The sequence below is a fragment of the Scyliorhinus canicula genome, chromosome 5, assembly GCF_902713615.1.
Source record: "Scyliorhinus canicula chromosome 5, sScyCan1.1, whole genome shotgun sequence".
Taxonomy (NCBI): Eukaryota; Metazoa; Chordata; class Chondrichthyes; order Carcharhiniformes; family Scyliorhinidae; genus Scyliorhinus; species Scyliorhinus canicula.
Genome location: NC_052150.1, coordinates 73,554,250 through 73,581,475, shown reverse-complemented (window position 1 = coordinate 73,581,475; position 27,226 = coordinate 73,554,250). Strand labels below are relative to the sequence as shown.

At 41.6% G+C, this 27,226-nt stretch overlaps 1 protein-coding gene and 1 long non-coding RNA gene across 2 annotated transcripts in view; one reads left to right on the top strand and one right to left on the bottom strand.

Annotated features, from left to right (window-relative positions):
* The window catches only part of LOC119966048 (apoptosis regulator Bcl-2-like), a 155,611-nt gene that overhangs the window by 39,949 nt on the left and 88,436 nt on the right, over positions 1-27,226 (bottom strand). The gene's annotated exons all lie outside the window — the stretch shown is intronic.
* LOC119966049 overlaps positions 7,701-27,226 on the top strand; it is a 30,904-nt gene continuing 11,378 nt past the window's right edge. The window contains exons 1-2 of the long non-coding RNA XR_005460663.1: positions 7,701-7,786; positions 13,168-13,251. This is a non-coding gene — a long non-coding RNA (uncharacterized LOC119966049). The remainder of the gene's footprint in view (positions 7,787-13,167; positions 13,252-27,226) is intronic.

Below are 27,226 nucleotides of genomic sequence, written 5' to 3'. Positions count from 1 at the left end.
GGAGGAAACCTCCTGCTTATTGCCACGTACTGCCCTCTTTTGTAAGATGAAGATGTACCCCTCCATGCTGAACACCACTTGGAAGAAGCACTAAAGATAGAAAGGGCACAGATTACACTCTGGGTGGAAGATTTCAATATACTTCATCAAGAGTGGTTTGATCGCACGACTACTGACCAAACCCTTAAGGCAAAGCTGCCAGACTGGGCTTGTGGCAGGAACATCTCGCTCAGCCTTGCTTGGAGAAAAGCCGTACTATTGATTTAAAAAAAAAAAAAAATTTAGAGTACCCAATTATTTTTTTCCAATTATGGGGCAATTTAGTGTGGTCCATACCATGGATTAATGGTTAAGAAAACAGATGCCGAAAACTGAAAGTTCAGCTAGTTAAATCACAAGAGTCGAAAAAGGTCCCGAGAAGCCAGAATGAGAAGGCAGCAAGATATCTGCATGGTGCTAAGGTTTGAGAGAAATTATTACAGTTCCGGGGACATAATTTAAAATAATTGTGGAAATTGGTGGCTGGACCTCGGAATTGGTGTAAAAGCCTTTAAGATGAAGGAAACCTGAAGGAAGAGGTGTAAAACCAGAAAGCGAAACATTGATGGAAGCAGCGGAGGGAAAGCATAATTAAAAAGAAGATTTGAAAGTGTGGCTGTAATGAACTCCAATTGGCTTTATTGGTTGGCCAATTGGAGTATGAGCTCCCTCAATGATAGCTCATTGAGGGGGCCCATATAATCACCTGTGTAGGCTTTGTGAGCAATCTTAAGTTGACTGGACTGCTAGCAGCGCTGTTTGTAGCTGCTCCTGTAATATCGTTATTGTAAATAAATATTGGTGTGGTGACGGAACTCCTGCCTCCCGTGGATTACTACAGTGGCTTTTGAAAGCGGAGTTTGAAAGCACTCGTGTGGAAGCTGGAGTTCAGTGAGACCCACGGTATAAGAATCACCTGGGGGATTCAGAGAAGAAATCCACAGATGCTAATTTGCGTTCAAATTGGAGTGCGTGTTTGACTACAGTCATTTTGTGTGCTTAAAAAGGAGTGTGTGTTAATGAGACCATTGTAGTTTAAGATGTAATTTGTAATCAGTGTTAATCCTAAAACCGTGTATAATTGTTCAGATGAAAGGAGAGTGAAGGAGTATTATATTATAATCCAATTTTTTCATGTTGAATAAAAGTTTTTTCTTGTTGTTAAATACAATTGGCGGCCCTATGACTCTGTCCCTCCATATTTTATTTTAGAAACACTAAAGCTACGGTCTTTTGAACTAGGGTTCCATTCTGGGATCTTACTGTCCAGATATATCAACTGGGATGGTAACATGCCAGCAGATCTGGTCATAACAATAACTACAAAACTGTTACCTGACAAAATGGAAAATTGCCCAAGTACTTTCTGACCAAATCAAATCCAATCCAGTAAATTACCACCAGTAAATTCATTTACTCTCATCAGCAAAGTGATGAAGGTTGTCAGTGACACTATCAAGGACCACTTACTCACTAATAACTTAATCGTTGCTCAGTTTATGTTCGGCCAGGACCATTCTGCTCCAGACCTCATCATACCCTTTGTCCTAACCATAAACAAAAGAGCATAATTACAGCGATGAGGTATGCTCAAGTGTGACTGGCCTTGACATGAAGACAACATTTGAACCAAGTGCAGCATCACTGAATCCTAGCAAAATTGCAGTCAATGGGAATCAAGAAGGAAAGTATCTACATATTGGAGTTATACCAAGTATAATGGAAGATACATGTGGTTGTCGGAGGTCAATCATTTCAGCCGGAGGACACAACTGCATGAGTTCCTCAGGGCAGTGACCTGGGCCCAACCATCTTCAGCTGCATTATCAATAGTCTTCTGTCCTCATAAGGTCAGAAGTGGAGATGTTCCCTGATGTTTGCAGTGTTCAGTTCCATATGCAATTCCTCAGGTACTAAAACAGCCTGTGCCTGCATGCAGAGAGACTTAGACAACATTCAGTCTTGGGCTTGTAAGCAGCAAGTGACATTCATGCCACACAGAGCCAGGCAATGACCATCTCCAACAAGAGAAAGTCAAACACATCTCTCAACATTCAATGGTATTACCATCACCAAATTCCCCCACCACTGACTTTCTGGGAGATACCACTGACCAGAAACTTTACCAGACTAGCTATATAAATACTGCACCTACAAAAGCAAGTCAGAGGCTGGCAAGTAGCCTACTAATTCCCCAAAGCTGTCCATAAAGTACAAGACAAAAGTGCGACAGAATACTCTCCCACTTGCCAGGAAGAATGCAGCTCCAGTTACGTGGGTTTCCTCCAGGTGCTCCGGTTTCCTCCCACAGTCCAAACATGTGCAGGTTAGGTGGATTGGTCATGATTGATGCACGAGGTTACGCAGATAGGGTGGGGAGTGGGCCAAGACCGTGTACGTTTGGAGAGTTGGTGCAGACTCGATAGGCAGAATAGTCTCTTTCTACACTGTAGGGATTTATGGATAATAACACAGAAAGGCTCAACATCATTCAGAAAAAAGCCTGTTGACTGGCACCCATCCACCACCTTAAAATATTCACTCACTCCAGAACCTGTCCATTGTGCCTGCAGTGTGTATCATCTACATGATGGACCACACTAATTCTCCAACCATTTTACAACAGCACCACATAAAATTGCCATCTCCGTCACCTGGGACAAAGGTAGCAGCCGCATGGGAAAATCATCACTTTCAATTTCCCTTCCAAGGCACGGACCACCCTGACTTGGAAATGTATTACCATGACTTCATTGTCTTTGGGTCAAAATCCATTTCTAAGAGCAAAATCCATTTCTAAAATGGATCCCTTCATTACGCAGACTGCAGCCGTTCAAGAAAGGAGCTGACCATTATCTTTTTGAGGACAATCATGGGATGGACATTAACAGAGACATCCTTGTCCCATGAATGAACACCAAAAAAGGGCCCCAAAATACAAACAATATGGCTCAGCCAACAACAGTAGATGTAGACGGAAATAGAGTCATTGTAAGGAACTAAAATAATGGCATCATCACAAGGTCGAGCTGAAAGAAATGACTGCTCATCCCAGACTGGATGTTGACAAGCAACCTTACAGCACAGAAGTGGAGCAGAAATAACCGTATAAACAATGTATTTGTAATTCAAGTTGGAAACTTATTCCACATAGGACTTTCCGTTATATAACATAAACCAGGCTGCACTCAGGGAGGAGCAACAGCTGATAATTCGCAATTGAGAAAAGTAGTTTATCACCTGATATTTAAACAGCTAATCTCCTCAAATTATCAAGAAGCTCTTTCAACCCCCATAGTTTCCAAGAATATAGGAAGAAAACACCAGACCTGCAGTTTTCTTGACATTTAGTATCAATGCTAATGAACAATTATCAGGTAGTACCAACCACTAAATGATGGAAAAGCATGCAATCTCATGGAATGCCATCTAGTGGTCCAACTCAGCGCACAGACTAAAGAACCGGACCAGAGGAATCCATTAAAGGAAAGTACCGTCTCAAATATTTAGCATGTTGAATGGTGTTCAACTATTTGAGCTTATTTTAAAATTTCCTTACTTCCACTTGTAACAAAACAAATTCCATTTTCAGAATGCAGTATGTTGCAAATCTTTCACACCAACACATTGGGTCGGTAGAGGGCCATTCTACTGATTCTCTTTGTAAAAATCCGCTCTCACTGTGAATGCGATTCATTTTCTATGGATCCCAGCACATTGACGACTTGAAATAGTCCTGTAACCCATGGGACTCGTTAGCTCCATCTCGCACTGTGCCCATATAAATAAATACAATAACCACAAATTCCATTTCAGTATCAATTTAGTAATGTACAGAGTTTTCGTTTCTTCTCTGATCTGTGTCTGTCAGATTCTGATTTCTGACAGTTAGATCATGGCACTGCTCAATTTTGCCACGTGCTCTTCGTATTATTTGTTATATATATATTTTTAAAAACAGATTTAAAGTGTCATTTTTCAAAAGAGCAACATTGCATTTTTTTAAAAAACCCCACAATGCAGTAAAAATATTTCAGCGATTTGTGAAGGTCAACAAGCAGACTCAAATTGAAAGCACACAGTGGATACTATGAGTCATACATTGTTCACTTGCATTTGCATTCGGTGAAATCCCTGCACTAAGCTAGAATTAGCAACGAGTGCACCACCTTGGGCTCCCATGGCGACAATGCTGGTCTAAATTTAGACACTTTGTGATTTTCTTAAATAAATTCAAGCGTGAGAATTATGGGTGAAGATTGTATCTGTTCCTGTATTACTAAATTACTGGTGGACGAATTGATTTCACTTAAAAAAAAAGAAATTGATATTCAGTATTATATTTAGAAATGCCGGAAACTAGCTTTGTTGTTGCTCGAGTTCGACCTGTGGAATACAATCTTGTGCCCATTAAAAACAAACAAATCTTTTCCCTTCCAAATTGTGATTTTGTTTGAGCCTTCATTGGCATGCTGACTAATTACAGAGCTGGACAATTCTGTTTCTTTCTCTCTCAGCTTCTGCTGTTATAAAATATGCAACTAAACAGATCAGCCCAGTAGAAAATATAACATTTCTATAAAAGTCTAAGAATATTTTGATTTAAAAGAATCAGCTTGCTTCATCAGCAACTTTACCCCAAATGACTTTACCAACTGAAGTAGTGTTGATACACCGCCATTTCTGAGAATAGTCACAATAGATGCCCCAAAATCAATGACATTATTCTAAAGGTGCACCCTTGGCATAAGGTGCATGCGAGTAGTTTGTCCAGCACCTCTGGAGGCAGTGAAATCATCGACAAGATAAACATTTGTCTCCAACAGTGCTGGTGCCACCATTCTGTTCTCAGGTCCAATTGCTCGAGCATATACTTGGTCTGCAAAGGCTAATGACCTGAACTCCCATTGCCAGGCTTTACACGCAATCCACAAATCACTGGGAATGATCCAGATATAGAAATGAAACAGGTGCATTGGAATTTAACTCACTGCGCAAATGTCAGGAATTCCAGGGCACAAGATGCTTTTTACTGATTTGGTTCTCTAAATAAAACAAAGAGCAGACAACAGCCAAATAACATAGGGAAGGTAAGATATTTTGACAGACCCTAATTCCATTTCATGTGCAAAACAGAATCGTTTTTAAAGGTACAGTTATACATCAAGACAAAATCGTTTCAGTACCAATGAGATGTTAACCTGATTCGCAGCCAAACTAAAACAGAGTGTATAAGATTGTTGGTAGGAGACCATTTCACATGCAGTATGGATCTTATTGAAACTTACAGGATACTGGGAGGCCTACATAGAGTGGATGTGGAGAGGATGTTTCCACTAGTAGGAAAAACTAGAACCCAAGGGCACAGCCTCAGACTGAAGGGACGATCCTTTAAAACTGAGATGAGGAGATGAATCTTTCTAACTCTTTGCTACAGATGTCTGTGAAGGCCTTTAAGACAGGGATAGATAGGTTCTTGATTAATAGGGGGATCTAGGATTATGGTGAGAAGGCAGGAGAATGGGAATGAGAAACATATCAGCCATGATTTAATGATGGAGCAGACTCGGTGGGCCAAATGGCTTAATTCTGCTCCTATGTCTTATGGTCTAACTCCAGCTTTTAAAGCCACGTTTTAAAATCGGATAGGTGACCCACTGGAACTCCTAAAAACTTTTAAATCTTCATATGAAACTTTGATTTTTAAGTTACATGAGAATGGACACCATGCTCTCCAATTGACTGCAATGTCCAACCAGGCCATCAAGTGATGGTTGGATGACTAAAATGTGTAATTCCTTTATCTTTCCTAGATGTTTATTCAGTTGCTGATTATTTCATGAAGAAATTATTTCTGGCATCAATAATAAAATTGCCCGGAGGTTACAGGGATGAGAAGAGAAAGGGGCAAAGGAGATGAAGGATTTGTTTTGGAAGAGCGGTTTGCGAGTTTGGAGGGGTTGAGGGGGGCTCTAGCATGAGGAGGGCTTTATATACATTTAGGTATGGAACTTTGCAAGAAAGGTCTTCCCGAACTTCCCAGTGGCACCATTCTCTGTTGTTACAGGAGGTGCTGGGGCTAGAGCCGTTTCGGCGATCTACGGGATATGGTGTCAGTTAAAGGGATTAACTGGAAGGCGGAGCTGGGGATGGCGCTGGAGGAGGGCTTATGGGTGAGGAGCTGCGGAGAGTTAATGGCTCAACCTGGTGCGGGAGGTTGGGGTTGATTCAGTTAAAGGTAGTGCACTTAACGAAGGCAAGGATGAGCCGGCTGTTTGAAGAGGTGAAGGGATAGCTGTGAACGGTGTGGGAGGGGCCCAGCTAATCATGTTCATATGTTCTGGTCCTGGTTGGAGAAATTTGGGGGGGGGGGGGGGGGGGGGGGTGTTTCAGCATCACGTCAGAGGCCCTATACGTAGATTTGGACCTGGTTTCCTGGAGGCCATATTCGGGGTGTCATACCAGCCGGGGTTACAGACGCATGTGGGGGTAGATGTCTTCACCTTCGCCTTGTTGATCGTTCACAGGTGGGTCCTGTTGGGGAGGTCAGCTTCTCTCGCCTGTGCCTTGGTGTGGCTGGGGGAGCTAATGGAGTTATTGTACTTGGAGAAGACGAAATTTGCTCGGAGGGGGGCAGATGAGGGGTTCCACCAGAGATGGGGTTTGTTTTTCTAACACTTTGGGGATCTGGTTAGCGTCGTACACGTGTACATCATATACATGTACGTCATATACGCGTACGTCGTGTGCGCATGCATGTGTGTGTGTGTGAAGGGGGCGGGTGGGGGGACGGACGCTGTGTTGGGTTTGTGCTTACTTTTTGTAACAATGTTTAAAATTTGAATAAATCTATTTCCAAAAAACAAATTAGATTTCCAAGCAAATTCAAATTATGTGCTCGTCTTCCTGTAATTGTTTACCATGCGGTCACAGTCCACTTTATTTCTTATTTCTAGAACGTCTCTTCCGTCACCTTCTTTTAAGGGTAAGGAATCCCCATTTCTTCTAATGGCCTGATAATGCTAGGCTTTCAATTCTCCACTGGATAGTTTGATGTGGATAGCTGAATGAGGCAAACAAGGAAAGTCAACCTTCTCCTCTGCTCCTTATGACAGTGGTTTATTAACAGAATTAATAAAGTCCTGGGAAAAACAAATCAGAGTGCCCTCAGTCTTTTGAGGGATAATATACAAAGGTGAAACCAAGAATAAATATAGGGGTAGGTAAGATAAAGAGAAATGGCAGCGTACACCTACACAGGATAAACAGAAAGACCAAACCAAACCCACCTCTCGCCAATTCCTCCTTCCCAGTAGTGGTAGCATCAAATTCTTAACAGTTCTACTAGTACCAAAATAATATTCATATGGGAATGAGTAATACTAGGACACACCATTCCAGTCCAATTGAGCTGTACAAGAACAAAATCTGATTCAGCTGAGGCTTTCAATGGTTCACTGATTCAATGCTGTATTGTCCAGTGTGGATGCAATAAATAGAGTCATCACTGAGTCAATAGAATACTATTCAAGTACTGGGTGGCAGTATAAGTGGTATTTTATTTCAGGACTGGACGGCGCGTATGGACCCAGCTTGGGTTACCTAATTTTAACAATTTGGCTTGCATTATTTATTTTTTTAGTTCAACTGCTGTGATTCACCCAGCTCATGTGGAAAAGACAGAAAATTCCCTTTTAAACTTCTAATTCAAAAAAACTAATGAAAATAAAAAATCTGCACACAAATCGTAAGTACAATGCATGTGCACAAATTATTTGGGTTGAGGGAGATGATTTATTTTATTCGCTATTTGTAACAAAGTTGATACATTTATGATTTCACAATGAATTCTGAATAGATCTCTTCCGTTTTCAAACAAAATTTGGTATTGGCCACATGGGAGATATTTAGACAGATGGCCAAAAGTTTGATCAAAGAGGAAAGTTTTAAGGAGTGTCTTAAAGTAGGAAATCCAAGTAGTACGATTTTGGAGGGAATTCCAGAGCTTAGAACTTTGTCCTCTGAAGGCACAGCCACCAATGGAGGAGTGATCAAATTGGAGATACAGAAAAGACCAGAATTGGGGGAACACATATCGGAGAGATTTGTTGGACTGGAGGAGATTAGAGATAGGGAAAAACAGAGCCAAGGAGAGATTTGAAAACAAGGGTGAGAATCTTAAACTCTCAGCCTTGCTTAATTGGGAGCCAATATAGGTCAAGTTAGTTCAGGATACGTGAACAGGAATTGGTGTAAGTTAGGACAAAAGGTAGAAAAATTTCAGATCACAAGTTCACGTAGGGTGGGAAATTATGAGTTGGGGGCGGGGGGGGGGGGGCACACTTGCGTTTTAAATTCATTGACATGTTTATTTTTGTGTAGCAGTGCTTTACCTCAAAGCTGTAAAATTAATTTCTTGCTGTAATTTTCATAGAGTCAGCAAAATTCCACAGGATATTAAAATTGGTGGGTGGGAGGATGGGATCCTGATGTAGATGGATACAACTTTTTCTGGGAGGGGAAAGACAACTGGATTCGCATGGAAGGGAAACCTGAACTCCACAGTCATTTGAACTCAGTGCCGAGTTCAAACAGACCGCATTTTGGCTGGTCCAACGGCCTTCATTCACTAATTAACGGAGTAGATGCAAACATTACTGATGGGTGGATGAGGTCTATGTAAATGTCATGATCTAGGATTTGTTAAATACCCCACCCTTTGAACTATGTAAAATAAAAGACAGCAGTTTTCCATGCGAATTAAAAACCTTTTGCATTACTGTTTTGATTGAAAGTATCGCTTTGAACTAAAAGTAATATCTGTTTAACAGAGCTCTTTGTTTACATTTCCCTAAAGCCTATAATTATGCCAATATAAATGCTTGGCTGAGTTTCAAATACCACAATTATCTTCTATGTTCTATGTAACAGCTCAAATATGCTATTAAGAATTAATTGTCTTTGATGCGGGGTCTGAATAGAGTTTGATTGTTTTTCAAATGAGAGATTAACCACTTAGAGATTTAAAAGCTTTGAACCACTTAAAAGCTTTAAATGGATTTTGAATAGGATTATTTTTCGCTATCAAATGTGTGGGAGGGAATTACAAGGCAAGTTGTAGAACCTACTAGTGATTTATGAAAAATGCTGGAATTTACCAATTTTCAATTCTTGTCAAATACACCTGGTAGAATAATCTTACGCGGTATCAGCAGAAAAATATTTGTAAAGCAATCCGAGGAACTGACAAATTTACCTCACCAAATCTGGAAAATTCATACAAGGGTGGTTTTTATAACTCTGGATCACCTTTAGATGTCACTATCCCATATTCTAAGAAATTGGGGCCTTCCTTAAGCCCCAAAATCCAGGTGAAATTTTGCCTTTTGGCGAGGACCCTCTTAATCTATAAGGCCTGATGATCAAGCACAAAGATTTGGATTTGACATCAATTTCTCCAACTTGTGATAAGCATACCTGAAAATATCAACGGCAATAAAATTAAGTTGTTGGGTAAAGTTATCATTGGGAGTCCTTGAACGCCACTCCAATGAATTCCTTGTAGAATCCTGCACAAAGCCATAAGAATTCCCTGTAGGCCATATACCTAAACACAACACCCTTATTTTATGGGAAGGAGATAATACAAACTTTGAAACAACAGACAACCTGCTCTGACTGAACGACTTGAAGCTTGTTGCCCACTCCATCACCTTTCGGTTGGTTGCTCTATAAAACCAATGTCGCGATCATCTGTCTTAATGCTTCTTTCTTAAACTTGCTGCCTAATTATACTGGATAACGTTCTCGAATTTTTACTATACTAAAGTTGCAATATAAATGCCGGTAGCATTTATTGATGTTATCCGAGCAAAGACCTGAAATGACATCAGTAAAGTATTACACTTTGCAACAATAAATCTTTTAGCTTCCAGGTCACACCGTGTCAGTTCCAACTTTCCAAACTCTAATAAATGACACAAAAAAGTCTATGATTCTTATTCCCTATTAACATTTCGGGAAATACTTCAGGCGGTAGATTTTAATTTGTATCCAGAGGCAGGAAGGGAGGTAGGACCCATAATTTGCCGTTACCGGCCTGGTACCTCTCACCCATCTGGCCCCATATTCAAGCAAATATCCTGGAGGCAGGACCAGAATGTGGAACAAATAAAAGAAAATTACTGCGGATGCTGGAATCTGAAACAAAACCAGAAAATATTGGACAATCTCAGCAGGTCTAACAACATCTGTGGAGAGAGAAGGGAGCAAAAGGTTTGAGTCTGGATGACTCTGTCAAAGCTGGAGAGAACTGGCAATGGGATGTGGGGTGGGGGGGTGACAAATGGTGGATACCCACCCACAAGCAGCAGCAGCCAAACTAAGGGTCTAGTAAGACCATACGGCTCGCACCAATTAGCATTTTCTAGTTGGCATGTGGACCCCTTTCTATCTGCCATAGCCAGAGGGCCATAATTGCAACCACTGCTTATCCAGTGGACGGGTTGCCCCGCCATGATGGTGGACTGGCAGCAATGGCCTCTTTGATTTTAAAATCTTAGAAAACATTATAGAGGGTGTTTCCATTTTGAAGCACCCTCTCTTTCAACTACTTGCATTCATAGCTGGGGTTGACACCATGTCTGTGCTGGAGGGCCTAATATTGGCTCTCTTAATCAGATGGTGCTCCCAGAAGCAGCCATTTAATTGGCCTCCTCCTGAAAAATTGTCCTCTGGGTCCCAGCATTGGCACGTGTGGATTTCCCACCAGCATTTTCACCCAGTGGCAGAATGGGGACTTACAAACAAAATCCAGCTCCAGAAATCAACAACGGTGGTGAAACAACTAGAGACAGCCAAGTACACAATTGTCCCAAGCTGATGGAGAACAGGCTTGGGGGAGTCAGGAAGTGAATTACTAGCTGCAAAATCCCAAGCCACTGTACTGTTCCTGTAGCCACAGTATTTATATGACTATTCCAGTTCAGTTTCTGGTCAACAGTAACCTCCAGGATGTTGATAGGGGATTCAGCAATGGCAATGCTATGAAATGGCATGGAGAGATGGTCATTGCCTGGCTTAAGTAATATTTGATTTGATTTGAACTGATCATCGACTTCAGGAAGCGTAGAACGACACACACTCCCGGCTGCATCAATGGCTCCGAAGTGGAGATGGTCGATAGCTTTAAGTTCCTAGGGGTCGCCATCACCAACAGTCTGTCCTGGTCCACTCACGTTGATGCAACAGTCAAGAAAGCCCAACAACGTCCCTACTTCCTACGGAAGCTAAAGAAATTTGGTATGTCTGCAACGACTCTCACAAACTTCTACAGATGTACAGATGTGCGATAGAGAGCATCCTATCCAGCTGCATCAGAGCCTGGTATGGCAACTGCTCGGTCCAAAATCGCAAGAAACTGCAGAGTGTGGTGAACTCAGCCCAGCGCATCACACAAGCTTGCCAGCCCCACATTGATTCTGTATACACCTACCACTGCCTCAGGAAGGCAGACAGCATAATCAGAGACCCCACCCACACAGGCATTGCCTTCTTCCAGATCCTTCCATCAGGCAGAAGGTACAGAAGTCTGAAGACCCGCCCAGCCAGACATAGGAACAGCTTCTTCCCCACAGCTACAAGACTCCTCAACGACTCCCCCTTGGACTGATCTGTTCCCTGTAAGAACACTATTCACGACACCCTATGCTGCTCTTGCTCATGTATTTGCTTTGTTTGGCCCCTTGTTCCGCACTGTAACCAATCACGGTTTGTCAATGTACCATTTGTCAATGTTCTCTGTTGATTATTCTTTTGACTACTATGTAGGTACTGTGTACATTCCCTCGGCCGCAGAAAAACACTTTCACTGTACTTCAGTACATGTGACATTAAATCAAATCAAATCAGGACACCACCCAGAGGAACTCCTGCACAGATATCCTGGGACTAAGATGATTGGCCTCCAACAACAACAACCATTTTCTGGTGTGCCCAATATGACTCGAACCAGTAGGGAGTTTTCACTCAATTCCCATTGACTTGAATTTTGCTGTAGTTTCTTGCTGCCACACTTAGTGAAATGCTGCCTTGATGACAACGGCAGTCACTCGCATCTCATGAGGTCAGCTCTTTTGAATCTGTATGGACCACGGTTGTAATGAGGTCAGGAGCTGACTGTCATAGGCAGAATCCAAACAAAGCATTGTTGGGTAGGTTATTACCACGGAAGTGCACTTGATCGGACGGTTGATGACACCATCCATTACTTTATTGATGAAGAAGAGTAGGCTAACTCAGACTACACATCACCTGTTTGTTTGCTAAAAGTAAAATTGCACTTTTCGTCTTATACAAACACTGGTAGTTTTTTTGATTACACATGGCTGCAAGGTTAGCACAGTTTCCTCACGGCGTAGGAACCCGGGTTCAATTCTGGCCTTGTGTCACTGTCGGCGTGGAGTTTGTATGCTCTCTCTCTGTCGACATGGGTTTCCTCCGGGTGCTCCGGTTTCCTCCCACAGTCCAAAGACGTGCAGGTTATGTGAATTAGCCATGCTAACTTGCCCTTTGGTGTCCAGGGATGTGCAGATTAGTTTATGGGATTGCAGGGATAGAGTGGGACATGGATCGGTGCACATTTGTGTATAAAGGCTGGCTGAAGTGAACTGGGAAACTAGGTTGAAAGATAGGACAATAGAGCTGCAGCATAAGACTTTTAAGGAAATAATTAACTCAGAAAAAATGTATCCCAATGTGAATAAAAATTCTTGGAAAAAGATGCACCATCTGTGGCTAAATAACAAAAGTTAAGGATAGTATCAAATTGAGAGAAACAATATACAAACCTACAAATTCATGGTAGATCAGATATTGCTGTTTCTTAAAAATCTGTACAAAGAATAACAAAAATAATTTTAAAAATGGAGCAATTAGAGTATGAGCGAAAGCTAGCTCAAGATATGAAAAGAGCAAGAGTTTCTACAAAGTATTTAAGCAAGAAAAGTATAACAAAACTGAATTTTGGACACTAATAATGAAGGAGTAACAAAAGTGTAGCTGGGGAATTAATAATGGAAAAGTAGGAGATGGCGGAATCACTGAACTTTGTTTCTGTCTTCACTGCAGAAGATTTTGAAAACTTCCCATGGATAATTGAAATCAAGGGAGGGAGAGACAAACTTAAAACAATCACCATCGCCTGGAAAAAAGGTACTGAGAAAACTATTACACCTATAGGCTGTCAATTCTCTAGGATGAGATGACCTTCATCCTTGGGTCTTGTGGCTGTAAAGATGGAGGCATTGGTCATAATCTCCCAAAATTGCTTAGATCCTGGATGCACCTCAGTGTATTGGAAAAGTGCAAAATAAGCACCTTTATTCAAAAAAGAGACAGAAAGCTAAACTATAGGCCTGTTAAGCTAACATCTGTCAAGAGGGAAATTGCTAGAATCCAATATTAAGGAAGTCGTAACAGGGTACTTCGAAAATCATAATGGAATCTGGCAGTCACCATAGTTTGTGAAAGGGAAATTGCGTTAAACTAATTTATTTGATCTTCTTCAGGAAGTAGCAAGCAAGGCAGATAAAGGGAAAACTGTAGATGTGGTGTACTTGGATACTCAAAAGGCATTTGATAAGGTTTCACATAAAAAGGTTAATACACCAAATAAGAGCACAACTTGTAGGGGGTAACATATCAGCATTGATAAGGGATTGGTTAACTAACAAGATGTGGAGATGCCAGAGTTGGACTGGGGTGAGCACAGTAAGAAGTCTTGAAATCAAATGAAATGAAAATCGCTTATTGTCATGAGTAGGCTTCAAATGGTTACTGTGAAAAGCCCCTAGTCGCCACATTCCGGCGCCTGTTCGGGGAAGCTGTTACGGGAATCGAACCGTGCTGCTGGCCTGCTTGGTCTGCTTTCAAAGCCAGCGATTTAGCCCTGTGCTAAACACCCCCTGGACTAAATGGCCTACTCCTGCACTTAGCTTCCATGTTTCTTTATATCAAAAAAAAGTCCCTTTGTTGTTTTCCTCAAGTTCAGCAAATTAAAAATAAAAATAAACTTTATTCACGTTTGCTGGGACTATTTTGGTAAATCTGGTTAAAAAAAAAAGAGAGAAGTTTTACTTACATCGGACATCAATAATCAACTTTTGTATAAATGTTACTTCACATTAAATTTTCTGATAGTTGAAAAATCAAGACTTTGGCTCAAGCCACGCTCATTTTAGCTAAGCAAATGAATAATAATCTTTATTAGTTTCACAAGTAGGCTTACATTAACACTGCAATGTCGTTATAGTGAAAATCCCCAAGTCGCCACATTATAGCGCCTGTTCGGGTGCACTGAGGGAGAATTCAGAATGTCCAATTCACCTCACAGCACGCCTTTCGGGACTTGTGGGAGGAAACCGGAGCACCCGGAGGAAACCCACGCAGACATGGGGAGATGGTGCCAACTCCGTATAGACAAGTGACCCAAGCCGGGAATCGAACCTGGGACCCTGGCGCTATGAAGCAACAGCGCTAACCACTGTGCTACCGTACCGCCCAGTTATCAGTTTCTGCTACTAATCATTTTGGGATTTATAGGTGTGGAAGAAAACATTAATGATTTAATTGAACAATTCTCTGCTGCGTACTCGTCAACTGCACCAAATTGAATTTAATTCATTTATGCAGTCAATTAAGATACTAGGTTGTCAAATATTTGATTACCAAAGCAGGTGAATGCTTATTTTAGATACCCATCTTTGTCGTAGAGGTGTGTGATGCTTTGCATTATGGCATCATGAAGTGGCAGAGTCAACCTGCAGTGCTGGCCCTTGGGTCTGCCATCGTGAGACTCCCTCCAGACAAGTGTCGTGTGCTGACACCACAGCAGCGGGCTGTAGTCCAAAATGTAAAATTTCAGTCGGTCTCCAATACCTGCATTTAGGATTTATAAATCTACTATAATTTGGGTCCATTCCATTTGATTTTACAAATAAGTACCATAGCATTCATAATCAATTATTTCCAGTTCTGAAGCATTTTTGCTCTTTGCATTCATAAATGGTGCCTAGCTATACTTGTTATGGGTGGGCAGTGCATCTTTTATGCAAATTTTGCAGTGGGTTCAGACATCAAAGCAAAATGTATGGAATGTTGAACATAGCCAATGAAATGAGAGACAATAGTCTCACAAAAGGGAGGTCACTTATTAAAATGACATAATGCTTTTAACCCATACTGAGCAATAGTCTTATTTAGCCACTAGCTTGTGAGATAACCACACTGTAAACCACACTAGAAAATTTGCCAGTTTTAGGCATAACAGGAAACACTATCAAATTTTCAAGCTTCTACAGTTTTTTGGCCAAAGAATGCGCAACCCATAATACAGGCATTCAGTATTTTGTGGGCAGTCAGCTGAAAGTATTCAATTACACTGCATGTGGACAACATGTGGAGGAATTCTATCGTGGAGTGATATCATATTGGTTTTCTTAAGAGACAGTTTTCCCACTAATATGGTGCTTTTTTGTGAAATACACTTTCTCACTCTTGCTAACCTCCAGCCCCCTCTCACCTTCACTTCAAACCAAAAAAAAATCAATACTCGTTGTCAAATCAAAATCCTATCCCTTAAAGAACTGCTCTATCCACGGTAACTGTATAATATTAACAGGGTTGAATGCTTCATTTTATCAGTAATAAAAGGAGAAAAAAAGAGAAATATATAGTTGCAAAATGTCAACAGTCTCTCATGTAAAACAACTTTACATTTATTTTAAAATATCAGTCCACTGGCTCCTTGCCTGGTCTCTATATGCAGCAGTAAGATAGCGCAGTATTCCTTCTCAAACAGGTGGGAGAGGGGAGAAGGAAAAAAACAAGCTGGAAAGATTTAGAGAATCAGTCACAGCTGACAAAATTTTAATTCCTGTTGGCCGATCATCGAGCAACATCAACAGCTGTTCACCCTTCACATGAAGAAAAATATATTGTGGAGGGATAATAAAGAGTATTTGAGGGTGAGGAAGAAGATACACAGAACTTAACTGGTCACACAAACAGTTCAGTAAGACTCTAATCTTAAAAGCATTGAGTGACTACATACTTTTTTTGATAAGTGACTTGAAAGAGCAAAATATAGAATCATAGAAAATTACAGTAAAGAAGGATGCAGAGTACCCCAGTTGCTGACAACTCTGAAAAAAATTCTCCTCACATCCCCACTAGATCTTTTTCATGGTTCGAAATTCATGACTTCTAGTTATTGACCCACTCATCAGAGGGGATATTTTTTCTCTATTTATACTACCAAAACCTCTCATTATATACACCTCCAGAAGGTCACTTTTTAAACTTCTCTCACCACCCCAAGGAAAAAAAAAAGAGTTATGACTTTTCCAACATCACCGACCCAAGGAAAACAGTTACAACTTTTCCAACCTCGCCGCACTCTGAATTCCCTTATCCCTGCTAATATTCTGGTAAACCTCCCCTAACTGTTCTAACACGTTTAATCAAAAGAAAGTTCTCACACGTTCTTTGATCAGAATTATGTTGCTGTGGCGTTGGCACCGATAACGAGCCCCGTAAGTCTGGGATGACTATTTTTTGGCCATCCAGCAACAGTTGTCAGGGCTTACATCCCTGGGGCAGGCACCCACCCCCACGGGGGCAGCCGTTGCTGCCTGGGTGAGGGGGCACTCCATGGGTTACTGTGCCCAGTTGAGAGCTCTCACTGGCCCTAATACCATTGGCACCATCCCCTCCCTGCAACAGTCCAAGGCTGAGCCAAATCGTTCATAACATTTGTATCCTATTTTTACCCAAATCGGAGTTCTGACCATATATCTGCTCCATCCCTCTTCCACCTTCATTACGTCTGTGTTCCCGTCTCAGCTCATTTGCTGCTGAAACCCTCATCATTGCCTTCGTTCTTTCTAGTGTTGACTATTTCAAAGGATTCCTGACTGTCCTCCCAACTTCCACAAAATTAAGCTCATCCAAAACTCTACTATCCATAACTTAATTCACACATCACCCCGTGCTTACTAAACTACATTCCAACTTCCCTCTAGGTAAAGAAATTCCCTCTTGATTCTCTATGGGATTTGTTTGTGACAATCTAATATTTCTGGCTCTAGTTTTTAACTGCCGCACAAGCAAAAATATTTTCTCTACGACTACCCTATCAAATCCTTTCAAAATCTGAAAGTCCTCCGTCAAGTCACTCTTCAACCTAACTTTTCTAAAAAAGCTTCAGCCAATTCAGTCTTTCCTAATGGTTGTGACCCCTCATTAAAAGGTATCAATGCACTTAGCTTGACGGAACAAAGACTGAAATTTTCAACATTGGAGAAGCGAGAACAGGTGATTAGGCCAGATTTTCATCAAGAAGGTGGGAAGCGGGAGTCGGGAAATTTCCTGACTCAGTGATCCCATCTCCATTTTGACACAGTTGCAAAGGGGCTGCTAGTCTTGTTTGATTAACAGTTTCATAACCTTCTAGCTTAATCTTTCACGATCGAGTCCCTAGTTCCGATATTATGATATTCAGACCACTTCCAAAAGGCCTTGAATGGTTAGTAGAACAGTGTTTAGCAATGTTGCTTCACAGCTCCAGGGTCCCAGGTTCCATTCCCAACTTGGTCACTCTCTGTGTGGAGTTTGCACTTTCTCCCAGTGTCTCTGTGGGTTTCCTCTGGGTGTTCCAGTTTCCTCCCACAGTCCAAAGATGTGCAGGTTAGGTGGATTGGCCGTAATAAATTGCCCTCGTGTCCAAAAATGTCAAGTAGGGTTACTGGGTTTTGGGATTAAATGTGGTGTGGTCTTAAGTGGGGTGCTCTTTCCAAGGGCTGCTGCAGATTCGATGGGCTGAATGGCCTCCTTCTGCACTGTAAATTCTATGATTCTTTGAAGTAATTTTTCAATGCTGATGTGTTTGTTTGGTTCCGATTAATGGTTTCTCCAACTAGACCTTCACTGTCTGTGTTTGATTGAGAGCTTTATGAAAAGGTAGGCGGAGACATATATTTCCAAAAGGATGTTAAATGCTAGATTATTGTTTCATTCCTGGCTGCAGATTTGGATTCTTTCATGGTTCATGACTCATCTCAGAAAGCATGAACCATGGACAGAATTTTAAAGTGGGTTTTGCGGTAGCGGGGAGAGGGACTGATTTGATGGGACTAGATTCCTTCCAGGTGCCTTCTCTACGTGATTTTACACCAGGGTGGGCAAGGCCTTGCATGGGAAAGCCCATCCTTGCCCCAATTAAAGTTCTTAAGTGGCCAACTAATGGCCATTGAAGGGCTGTTTCCCACGCAGCCTCAATGAAAATATCACAGTGCAGTAGATGGTGCTCCCCCGAGGTTAGAATTATTGCTGGAGTTTTAACACAAAGTTTTATTTTACATTGAACACACCTGCATTATGTCCAGCACAATGCTGACACTTGGCGCAAATAATAAATGCAAAATACTGTGCACACTAAAATTGTGATTCTGTTTTATTCTCTGCAGATGCAATCTGTCTTGCTGAGTATTTCCACCATTTTCGATTTTTATTTCATGCAAAATAATAGAGGAGAGCTGTCAGAGTCTGATACTCTTCCAAAGGCATCTAGCCCAATCTTTCTCTATTCTTTGGTGTGCAATAATAGCATTATTTCAGATCGCCCACAAGCTACTTTGAAGTCTCTGAAGTATACTGTATCTTATACAAATAGCTTTAGTCATTTCCATAACCTACACTACATCAGCCGAAATGCAGCGTTGAGGCAAATCAACCGCTGCACAAGATGGGCAAACAAAATAAACAAACACAGCCAACCATTGGGACAGGACCTCTGAATGCTAGCAATTTCCACCTCATACAGTAATTAGCGGTTCAAAAACTATTCAGCATACGCAACTGAAAGATATCAGGGTGTGGCCCCATCGTTAAATACTCTGAGTGGTGGATGGCCTGCTTGAACACATTGACTCATACTTATCTTCAGTAGGGAGCTTCTCTTCTTCCCGCAACCTTATTTTGTTCCTAAGCTGGATAAACAAAGGTTTACCTTGGAGAAACAGAGCTTGGACACCGCAAAAGTTAAACCATGTGTTCACTATATTAATGCAATGTTTCTCATAGAACAATTAATGTTCAAGACTTTTCATTCGACTTAATTTTACTGCAAGAACAAAATACATGGAAAAGATAGCAAAAGATCTGATATTCAGAGCTGTGAACTTTCAATAGTGAGCAGTCCAGTGCCCAAACAATGGTTTCTTGAGAAACACTGATATTTCAGAGTGGATTGACTTGACTATCAGCAACAAGATCCATGAAGATACACAGCAATCACACAGTCAATAAGCTCACCTAATCTGTCGAGGATCCCATTCAGTCCCACATTATCCCATCAGAATAAACTCAAGCATGAGGTTTGTTCCATTTTCCTGACCAACCACACAATCAAATTCATTTTAAATAGTTGACATTTATTACAGCATCTCTTGTTCATAGAACACGAGTCAATGTGTTGAAATTCAAACCGTGCAACATGATGATTGCACGAGTTCAGGTGATAAATGGTAACCTACTTGCATGAAAAGACAATATCATTATACTTTTAATCTGCAGGTTACCAAACGAAAAAAGACAGAAAAATCAGAAAGATCACATGCTCGTGAGCAAAATGTTATTTTGAAATTACTTCAAACAAATGTGCATTATGAAGACCTGGCCAAAAAGTGAAAAGCTTATTTTTAAAAAAATAATCTTCCCTCATAAATGTAGGAGTGTGATTCTTACTTGGAGTGGTGATTTTCCATTGCAACTTCTATCCCGTCAATACAAACGTAGGCACCAAACAACCACATCTCATTATTAGTCACTCATTCCTGTATTAGTTCAAATATGTTTAGGTTTTAGTCAATGAGTATTTAAAGTCTGCAGCAGCTTGTCAAACAGGAAACAAGACGTCTATCACAATTTATTCACTCAGCAGTTATATTTGCTAACAAGCATTTCTAAAACAATATTATGTTCAAACTGGGTTTAGTCACTTTTTTTCTATGTGAGCTCTACAGGAAGCTCCAAGAAATGACAAATGATTGCATTGCATCAAACCCACCCAATTTCTTAGAACAAAGATAGTTACCACTACCGGTGTTCTTAGAGTTCAAGTATTGCAACCTAACACTTTAACTAATTATAACCAATAAAAACTCATGGTTCGTGCTCACCTGGTCCTTAACTATTTGCATATTCTGGACCAATGGCGCAATAATGGACCTGGCAGAGTGCAGGGTTTTGTAACATGAAACAAAATCTCAGTCATAACAAAAAAGGGTTCTCCCCACTCCCCCAAACTAGGACTGCAATAGTACATGGTAGCCAATCAGAAGAGTTTTAAAATCAGCATGTGTAAAAAGTCCCTGTCCTCTAAAAATAATTCTTCCTAACCTAGCTTCTGTTTCAGTTTGACGTTTGGTCAAGGTTACTCAGAAGATAGGTTGTCAAAAACAAATATATTGGTAGTGAAATTATCTATAATTAGGATCACTATTTTTTTTTGTAAATTTCTAGAGCTGTGTAGAAGTTTAAAACACAGATGTATAAACAATGTATTGTGGAAAATTTAAAAAGGCAAGTTAGAAAACTTAATACTACGTCCAAATATTTTTAAACTTCCCCGAATTACATTCTTTTCCTTGATTTGTACTTTCAAAATCCCAACTTTGACCTTCAGTTCACCACGACACCTCTGCATCTACCGTTGTACTCAACCACACCCTCACCTCCACCGCTGATGGTCCAGTCTCCAATAACAATGGCTCTCATCCTGGCCATTTCCCTGGTATGGTTCTCATCTACACTCCTTTAATCCAAGGAGCGCAGATTTGAACGGATATGGTGGGCAACTGATATTACCATCCACTGCTATATCCGGCTAGACCGCATAAATCATTATGCTCTCATCTGTTAATTATACTTGCTAATCCAGGATCATCCTGGAATGCAAAGATAACCCATGGCTACTTTTCTCTGCTGCAAACAATTTCCTTAAACCCTCTCACCTGTCCCCTTGACACTCACCTCCAACAAGTGCAATGAGGTCTTGGGCTTCTTTAGCAAGACATCTGCTCAACTACCTCAGCAGCCCCATTCCCTTCCATTAACCACTAATCCTCCTAACTGCCACAACCCTGAGCTTACACCTTTCTCTAGTTTCTCTTCTATTTCTCCCCATGCCCTCTCAGAGCTCATTTTGTCCATGAGACACAGCTCCTGCTCCCTCAACTCTATTCCCACTAAACTGCTTACTCCTAATTTAACCTCTTGGTCCCTATGTAGTCGCTATGTTGTCGATACGTCACTCTCTTTTAAACCTGTGATCCTCACTCCATCCTCAAAGAAAATCACCCTTCACTAAACCAGCCTTCCAAATTACCATCCCATATCCCCATGTCTCCAAAATCTTTGAACATGTTGTCTCCTCCAAAATCCAATCCCATCTTTCCTGAATTTAATGTCTGATTTCCCCCCCAAATCAGGTATGTTCCCCTGGCACTGTACCAAAACAGTTCCTATCAAAGTCACAAATTACATTGGTAAAGTATTCCTCCTTCACCTGTCTGCAACCATTGACATGGTTGACCACACTATCCTCTTCCAACCCCTCTCCACTGTTATCCAGCTGGCTCCATTCTTATCTATCTAACTGTACCAGATAATTACATGCAATGATTTTTCTTTAAAAACCATTACCTCTGGTGTCTCTCTCCTATTTTGCATTTACATGTCGGAAGGCACATTAGGTTTCACATGTACACTGGCAAAATCCATCTCTACTTTTGCAGCACCTTCACTGTTGCTACAGTATCTGACCACTAAAAATCCAATTCTGGATGGGCAAAAATTTCCAGCAGTTAAACATTGGGAAAATTGAAGCAACTGTTTTCAGTCCCCGCTCCAAACTCCATTCTCTAGCTACTGACTCCACCCCTCTCCCTGGGCAATAGTCTGAGATTAAGCCAGTCTGTTCACTGCTGAATGAGTACAGGGCACTAACCAATTGCACCACTGGAGCACATAAGCCAGTCTATTCACAATCCCGTTGAGCATTTGACCTCATATTCATGCAATCACTAAGACCGCCTATTTTTATCTCTGTAACATAGAACATAGAACAGTACAGCACAGAACAGGCCCTTCGGCCCTCGATGTTGTGCCGAGCAATGATCACCCCACTTAAACCCACGTAACCCGTATACCCAACAATCCCCCCATTAACCTTACACTACGGGCAATTTAGCATGGCCAATCCACCTAACCCGCACATCTTTGGACTTTGGGAGGAAACCGGAGCACCCGGAGGAAACCCACGCACACACGGGGAGGACGTGCAGACTCCACACAGACAGTGACCCAGCCGGGAATCGAACCTGGGACCCTGGAGCTGTGAAGCATTGATGCTAACCACCATGCTACCGTGAGGCCCCCAACATTGCCCAACTTTTCATCTCGCTGAGCTCATCTGCTTCCATTACCTCTAGACTTGAATATTCCGATGCACTCCTGGCTGGTTTTCCACAGTCTACACTCCGTAAACTTGAAATCATCCAAAACTTTGTTGACCATGTCCAAACTGGTGGCAATTCTGTTTCTTTATCACCTCTGTGCTCGCGGGCATACACTTGCTCCCGATCTAGCATTGTCTTGATTTTTAAATGCTCATCCTGGTTTTCAAATCCAACTCCCCCACCGCATATCTTTAGAATTTCCTTCACAATCCTCCAAGATATCTGTATTGATCTCATTCCGGCCTCGTGTTTCAAATTTTAATTGCTTCACCATTGGTTTGTGGTCATCAGATGCCTAGACCTCAATTTCTAGAATACCCTACTTGTACCTCAACCTCTACCACACTTTCCTCTTTTAAGACACTCCTTAAAACCTATCTCTTTGACCAAGCTGGGCAGCACGGTGGCACAGTGGTTAGCATTGCTGCCTCACAGCTCCAGGAACCCGGGTTGAATTCCGGTCCCGGGTGACTGTGTGGAGTTTTCAATTTCTACCCATGTCTGCGTGGGTTTTCTCTTGGTGCTCTGGTTTCCTCCCATAGTCCAAAGATGTACAGGTTAGGTAGATTGGCCATGCTAAATTGCCCCTCAAGTGTCCAAAAGGTTAGGTGGGGTTACTGGGTTACAGTGATAGGGAGGAGGCATGGGCGTAAGTAGGGTGCTCTTTCCAAGGATCAGTGCGGATTCGATGGCCTGAATGGCCTCCTTCTGCACTGTAAATTCTATGATCTAACCTAATGCCTCCTCATATGGCTTGGTGTCAATACATTTGTTGTATGATACTCCTGTGGCGCAATTTTGAATGTTTTGTTGTGCTAAATATGCTATTTAAATCCAAGTTTTTGTTCACAGCCTGGTTTGGCCACAATTTCCTTTTTGTGAATACACCTTTACATTGTATTCACCAGGAACAGTTTGACAAGACTATCTCAATCAATATTACTTTGTAACTAGCTGTTAAAAGGCAGGACAACAGCCAACTCAAGATTAATAACAGATGAAAAGTCTACCTGTTTAAGTAACTATATGGCCAGCAGATGAGACTTGTACTTCCAGTGGCATGTCACCATCCTGCCAGGGAATACAATCATTACCAGCATCTGAATCCAAGATAATGTTTGATGGAACAGAAAGAAAATTTTTCTATTGACTGACCAAACAATAAAAATGATTAAAAATCAAGTTTGTAGATGGTCCTCTGATGGGTCACCCTTGAACTTTTTTAACTGTGTAGTACAAATCAGTGGGAGAACCACTCAGTAACTATATTACAATGTATTCAGAAATTACTTAGTCCAGTATTACCATCCTACAAAAGTAACACTCAGCTTTAGCTTAATACTTACAATAATGCTTACTAATGTCACAATCATGCAGCACACATTAAGGTTATTTAAGGCAAGTAAACCCAAGCGCATATATCCAAAAAGAAGATCTTTAAGATTGTTAGTTGCTGTTTCTACATTCATGCAACATACAGCACAAGTGCAGACCAACTGCAAAGGAAGAGAAATCTTTTCAAATAGAGTAACATAAAATCTACAAAACATAAACAGGCCAATCAGCCCAACATGCCTATGCTGGCACTTATGCTACGCACAACCTCCTTCTGCTCTACTTTAACTAACCCCACCAACAAATCCTTCTATTTATTTCTTTCTCATGTTTACCTAGCTATCCCTTAAGCGTATCTATGCCATTCACTTCAACTGCTCCTGGTGGTAACATATTCTACTTTCGTGTCACTCTTGAGTAAAGAATTTCTCCTAATTTCTTGTTGGATTTTATTGGTAATCATTTTGTGATTATGTTCCCTAGTTCTGGGCTCTTCAACAAGTGGAATCTTTTTTCTCTGCCCCCACATTACCGAATCATTTCTTAATCTGGAGGACCTCTCCTCAAGGTCACTCTTTCTGTGCTCTAGTCAAATAAGAGCATGTATACTGGGGCTGTGGCAAAACAGTCCCTTGCCCTTTTGACCCATGTTTCGAAGTTAAGCAGATTTAGCTCACTCTAAGATGCTAACAGGAAGTAAATATGGCCATGGGAGAGTCTTCAGAATTTCTGCACTCTCCATTGCTAATTTGGATGATGTATTTTGTCTGCTAACATCTCGATGTACAACCTGACAAACATACTGCCATGAGTAGTTTTTCTATTATACCATTTCAAGACTTTAGCTTCTACTCTGGTCAATCGGCGGGATTCGCTGTTTCTGAGATGAAGTATTGACGCCAATGCAGAATTTGTGGACATTCACGACAGCAAAAGTGGTGCTGAACCTGGACCAATTCCCCTACTGTCGAGTGGCTAGCACCGGCACCACGTGGAACACAACCGATTCCAATGAAGAACGGCACGTGATTCATCCGGGTCCATGATTCTAACTCGGGAGGCTGACAAACTGCAGCCGCATATACACATTACAATCCCCACACAGATTCGCCCCAACTAACAAGATGGCACTGGTTGTGCTGGAGCCGCCCATACAGCTGATTGGTTGGTTTGGTTGGTTGGGGCCAGAGGGCACCTAGAGGGGTATCCTGGTGAGACACCTGTACGACTCGTGTCTCTAAGTTCAGTGGGCTGTCCGCGGCATGCGCAACTGCATGGCTGCCCCATGGTCCACCCCTATCCCACAGCCCACCTCCTGGCTGCCCCCTGCTTACACCACCCCCCCCCCCCCCTCCCCAACCACCCACTCACACACACACACCTCTGGTCCTGGCAGAAGCCCCCCCGGCCAGCAGTACAACTGTCAGAAAACTATGGCAATGTTGGATGCTTTCTGTGTCCCCTCTTTCCCTCAGCAGCCACGACACCGATTTCACAATTTCTAAAAGCACAAGTGAACTGCGCCGTCGGACCCATCAGAGGCGGAGCATCGTGGAGACTCCGGAGAATACCGGGTCAGGCCCGCTAATGATATGTAAACGGTGTCCACTGTACGTGGGTTCCGGTACCCATTGACACCGTTGTTCAGGTGACGAAGAATCGCGATTTTGCATCAAAATTGGTGCTCATCATGATTTTAGCGTCGGAACCTATTCCCCGCCCAATCACGTTTTGCTATTTCGGCATCGGCAAACGGATAATCCCGCCCAGTGTTCGAATCTCACACGAATGACAATTGCTAAAAATTCTTCCAACCTGCAACAGAGGTCCTGAACAATAGGAACACGGAGGCAGCAAGACAGTACACTGGACCAATTACTTTGTGGAATATTAACATCTGTGCTCTCAATTCCTCCTCAATAGTGCTGTGGCATCATCAGCTTCAAAATATCCATTTTTGTCATTTCATACATGCAGAAGTAATCTTCTGTATATTTCTAAAGATTAAAAGTTGTAAAATCTGGAATAGTCTCACAAAATGTTTACCCTGTAGCCCCCTGGACAAACCAGCAACAAAAGTAGAGGATTTAAGCATTACTTAAAGGCACAATTTTCTCAGTTGCATGCAGATGATGATCTTGGGGTTCCCTTTTATGTTAAATGCTATCCTGTTCTCATATTCTCCTCTTCCAGTTGCCTTCTTAACTTTTGAATTTGGCCTGGTTCTCGCTTAAAGAATTTGCCCAACGTGCATCACATATCTTTTTGTTTGTATTTCCTATCTCCCTTATCATCTCAGAAGCCCTGACTTTTGTTTCCCTACCTTTCACACTGGTCGAAATGTATCTAGCATATACCCAAAATATCTCCTCCTTAAAGATCACCCATTGTTACCGATTTTCCTGTCAGTTTTCAGTTGTTTTACCCTGGTTAGATCCCATCCCATTGAATTTAGTCATCTTCCAATTTTGGAGTTCTACCTTAGATTGCTCTTCCCCATTACTAATCCAAACTTTACAATACGATGACCATTGTTATCCAACTGGTTTCCCACAGCCAGTTTGTCCGACTGGCCTATCCCATTCCCCAGTACAAGATTCAGCAATGCCACCTTCTTATCTGGGAACATGCTGGTCAAAGAAATTCACTTGAACACATCAAAAATTCCTCCCTTCGTTTTTTCTTTATTTTAAATTTATCCAAATCGATATATGGGTAATGAAAGGCACCAATATTATTACTTTATAATTTGCCAAGTCAAGCTCCACGAAAGCCCTATCATGAGATCGTGGATGATTGATTTTCCCAAATTGTGAGGGCTGGCATGTCTACCACAGTAAGGTCCCACAAAATTCGCAGATTAGGATTACCCCATAATGGGACTGCAGAATTTGACCGACACTTCACATTGTTAAGTCACCATTTGGGGAATATATTTCATCAAAGCTGGGGCTGAATGATTTATTGCTGACTGCATGGTTCTCTGCATAATGAAAGTGGTGCTTTCAATTATTAAGCCACTTGTTTTTAATTGGCTTTCAATAGCAGAAGTCAGGTCAAAGCTTGCAAGGAGAAAATAAAGTCTTAACTTTTAGCCACCCATTAGTCCTTCACAGTATCGAGAACCTAACATCCCCACCCCCTTTCACGGCACTCCCACTATGTCGCAAAGAAATGCCATTATATTATACAAGTGTACTGACCTTGTATTCTTAGGAGGTCATCTCATTTCCATGCAGGTATATTGAGCAGCATCTGCCTACATGGCTCTTTGC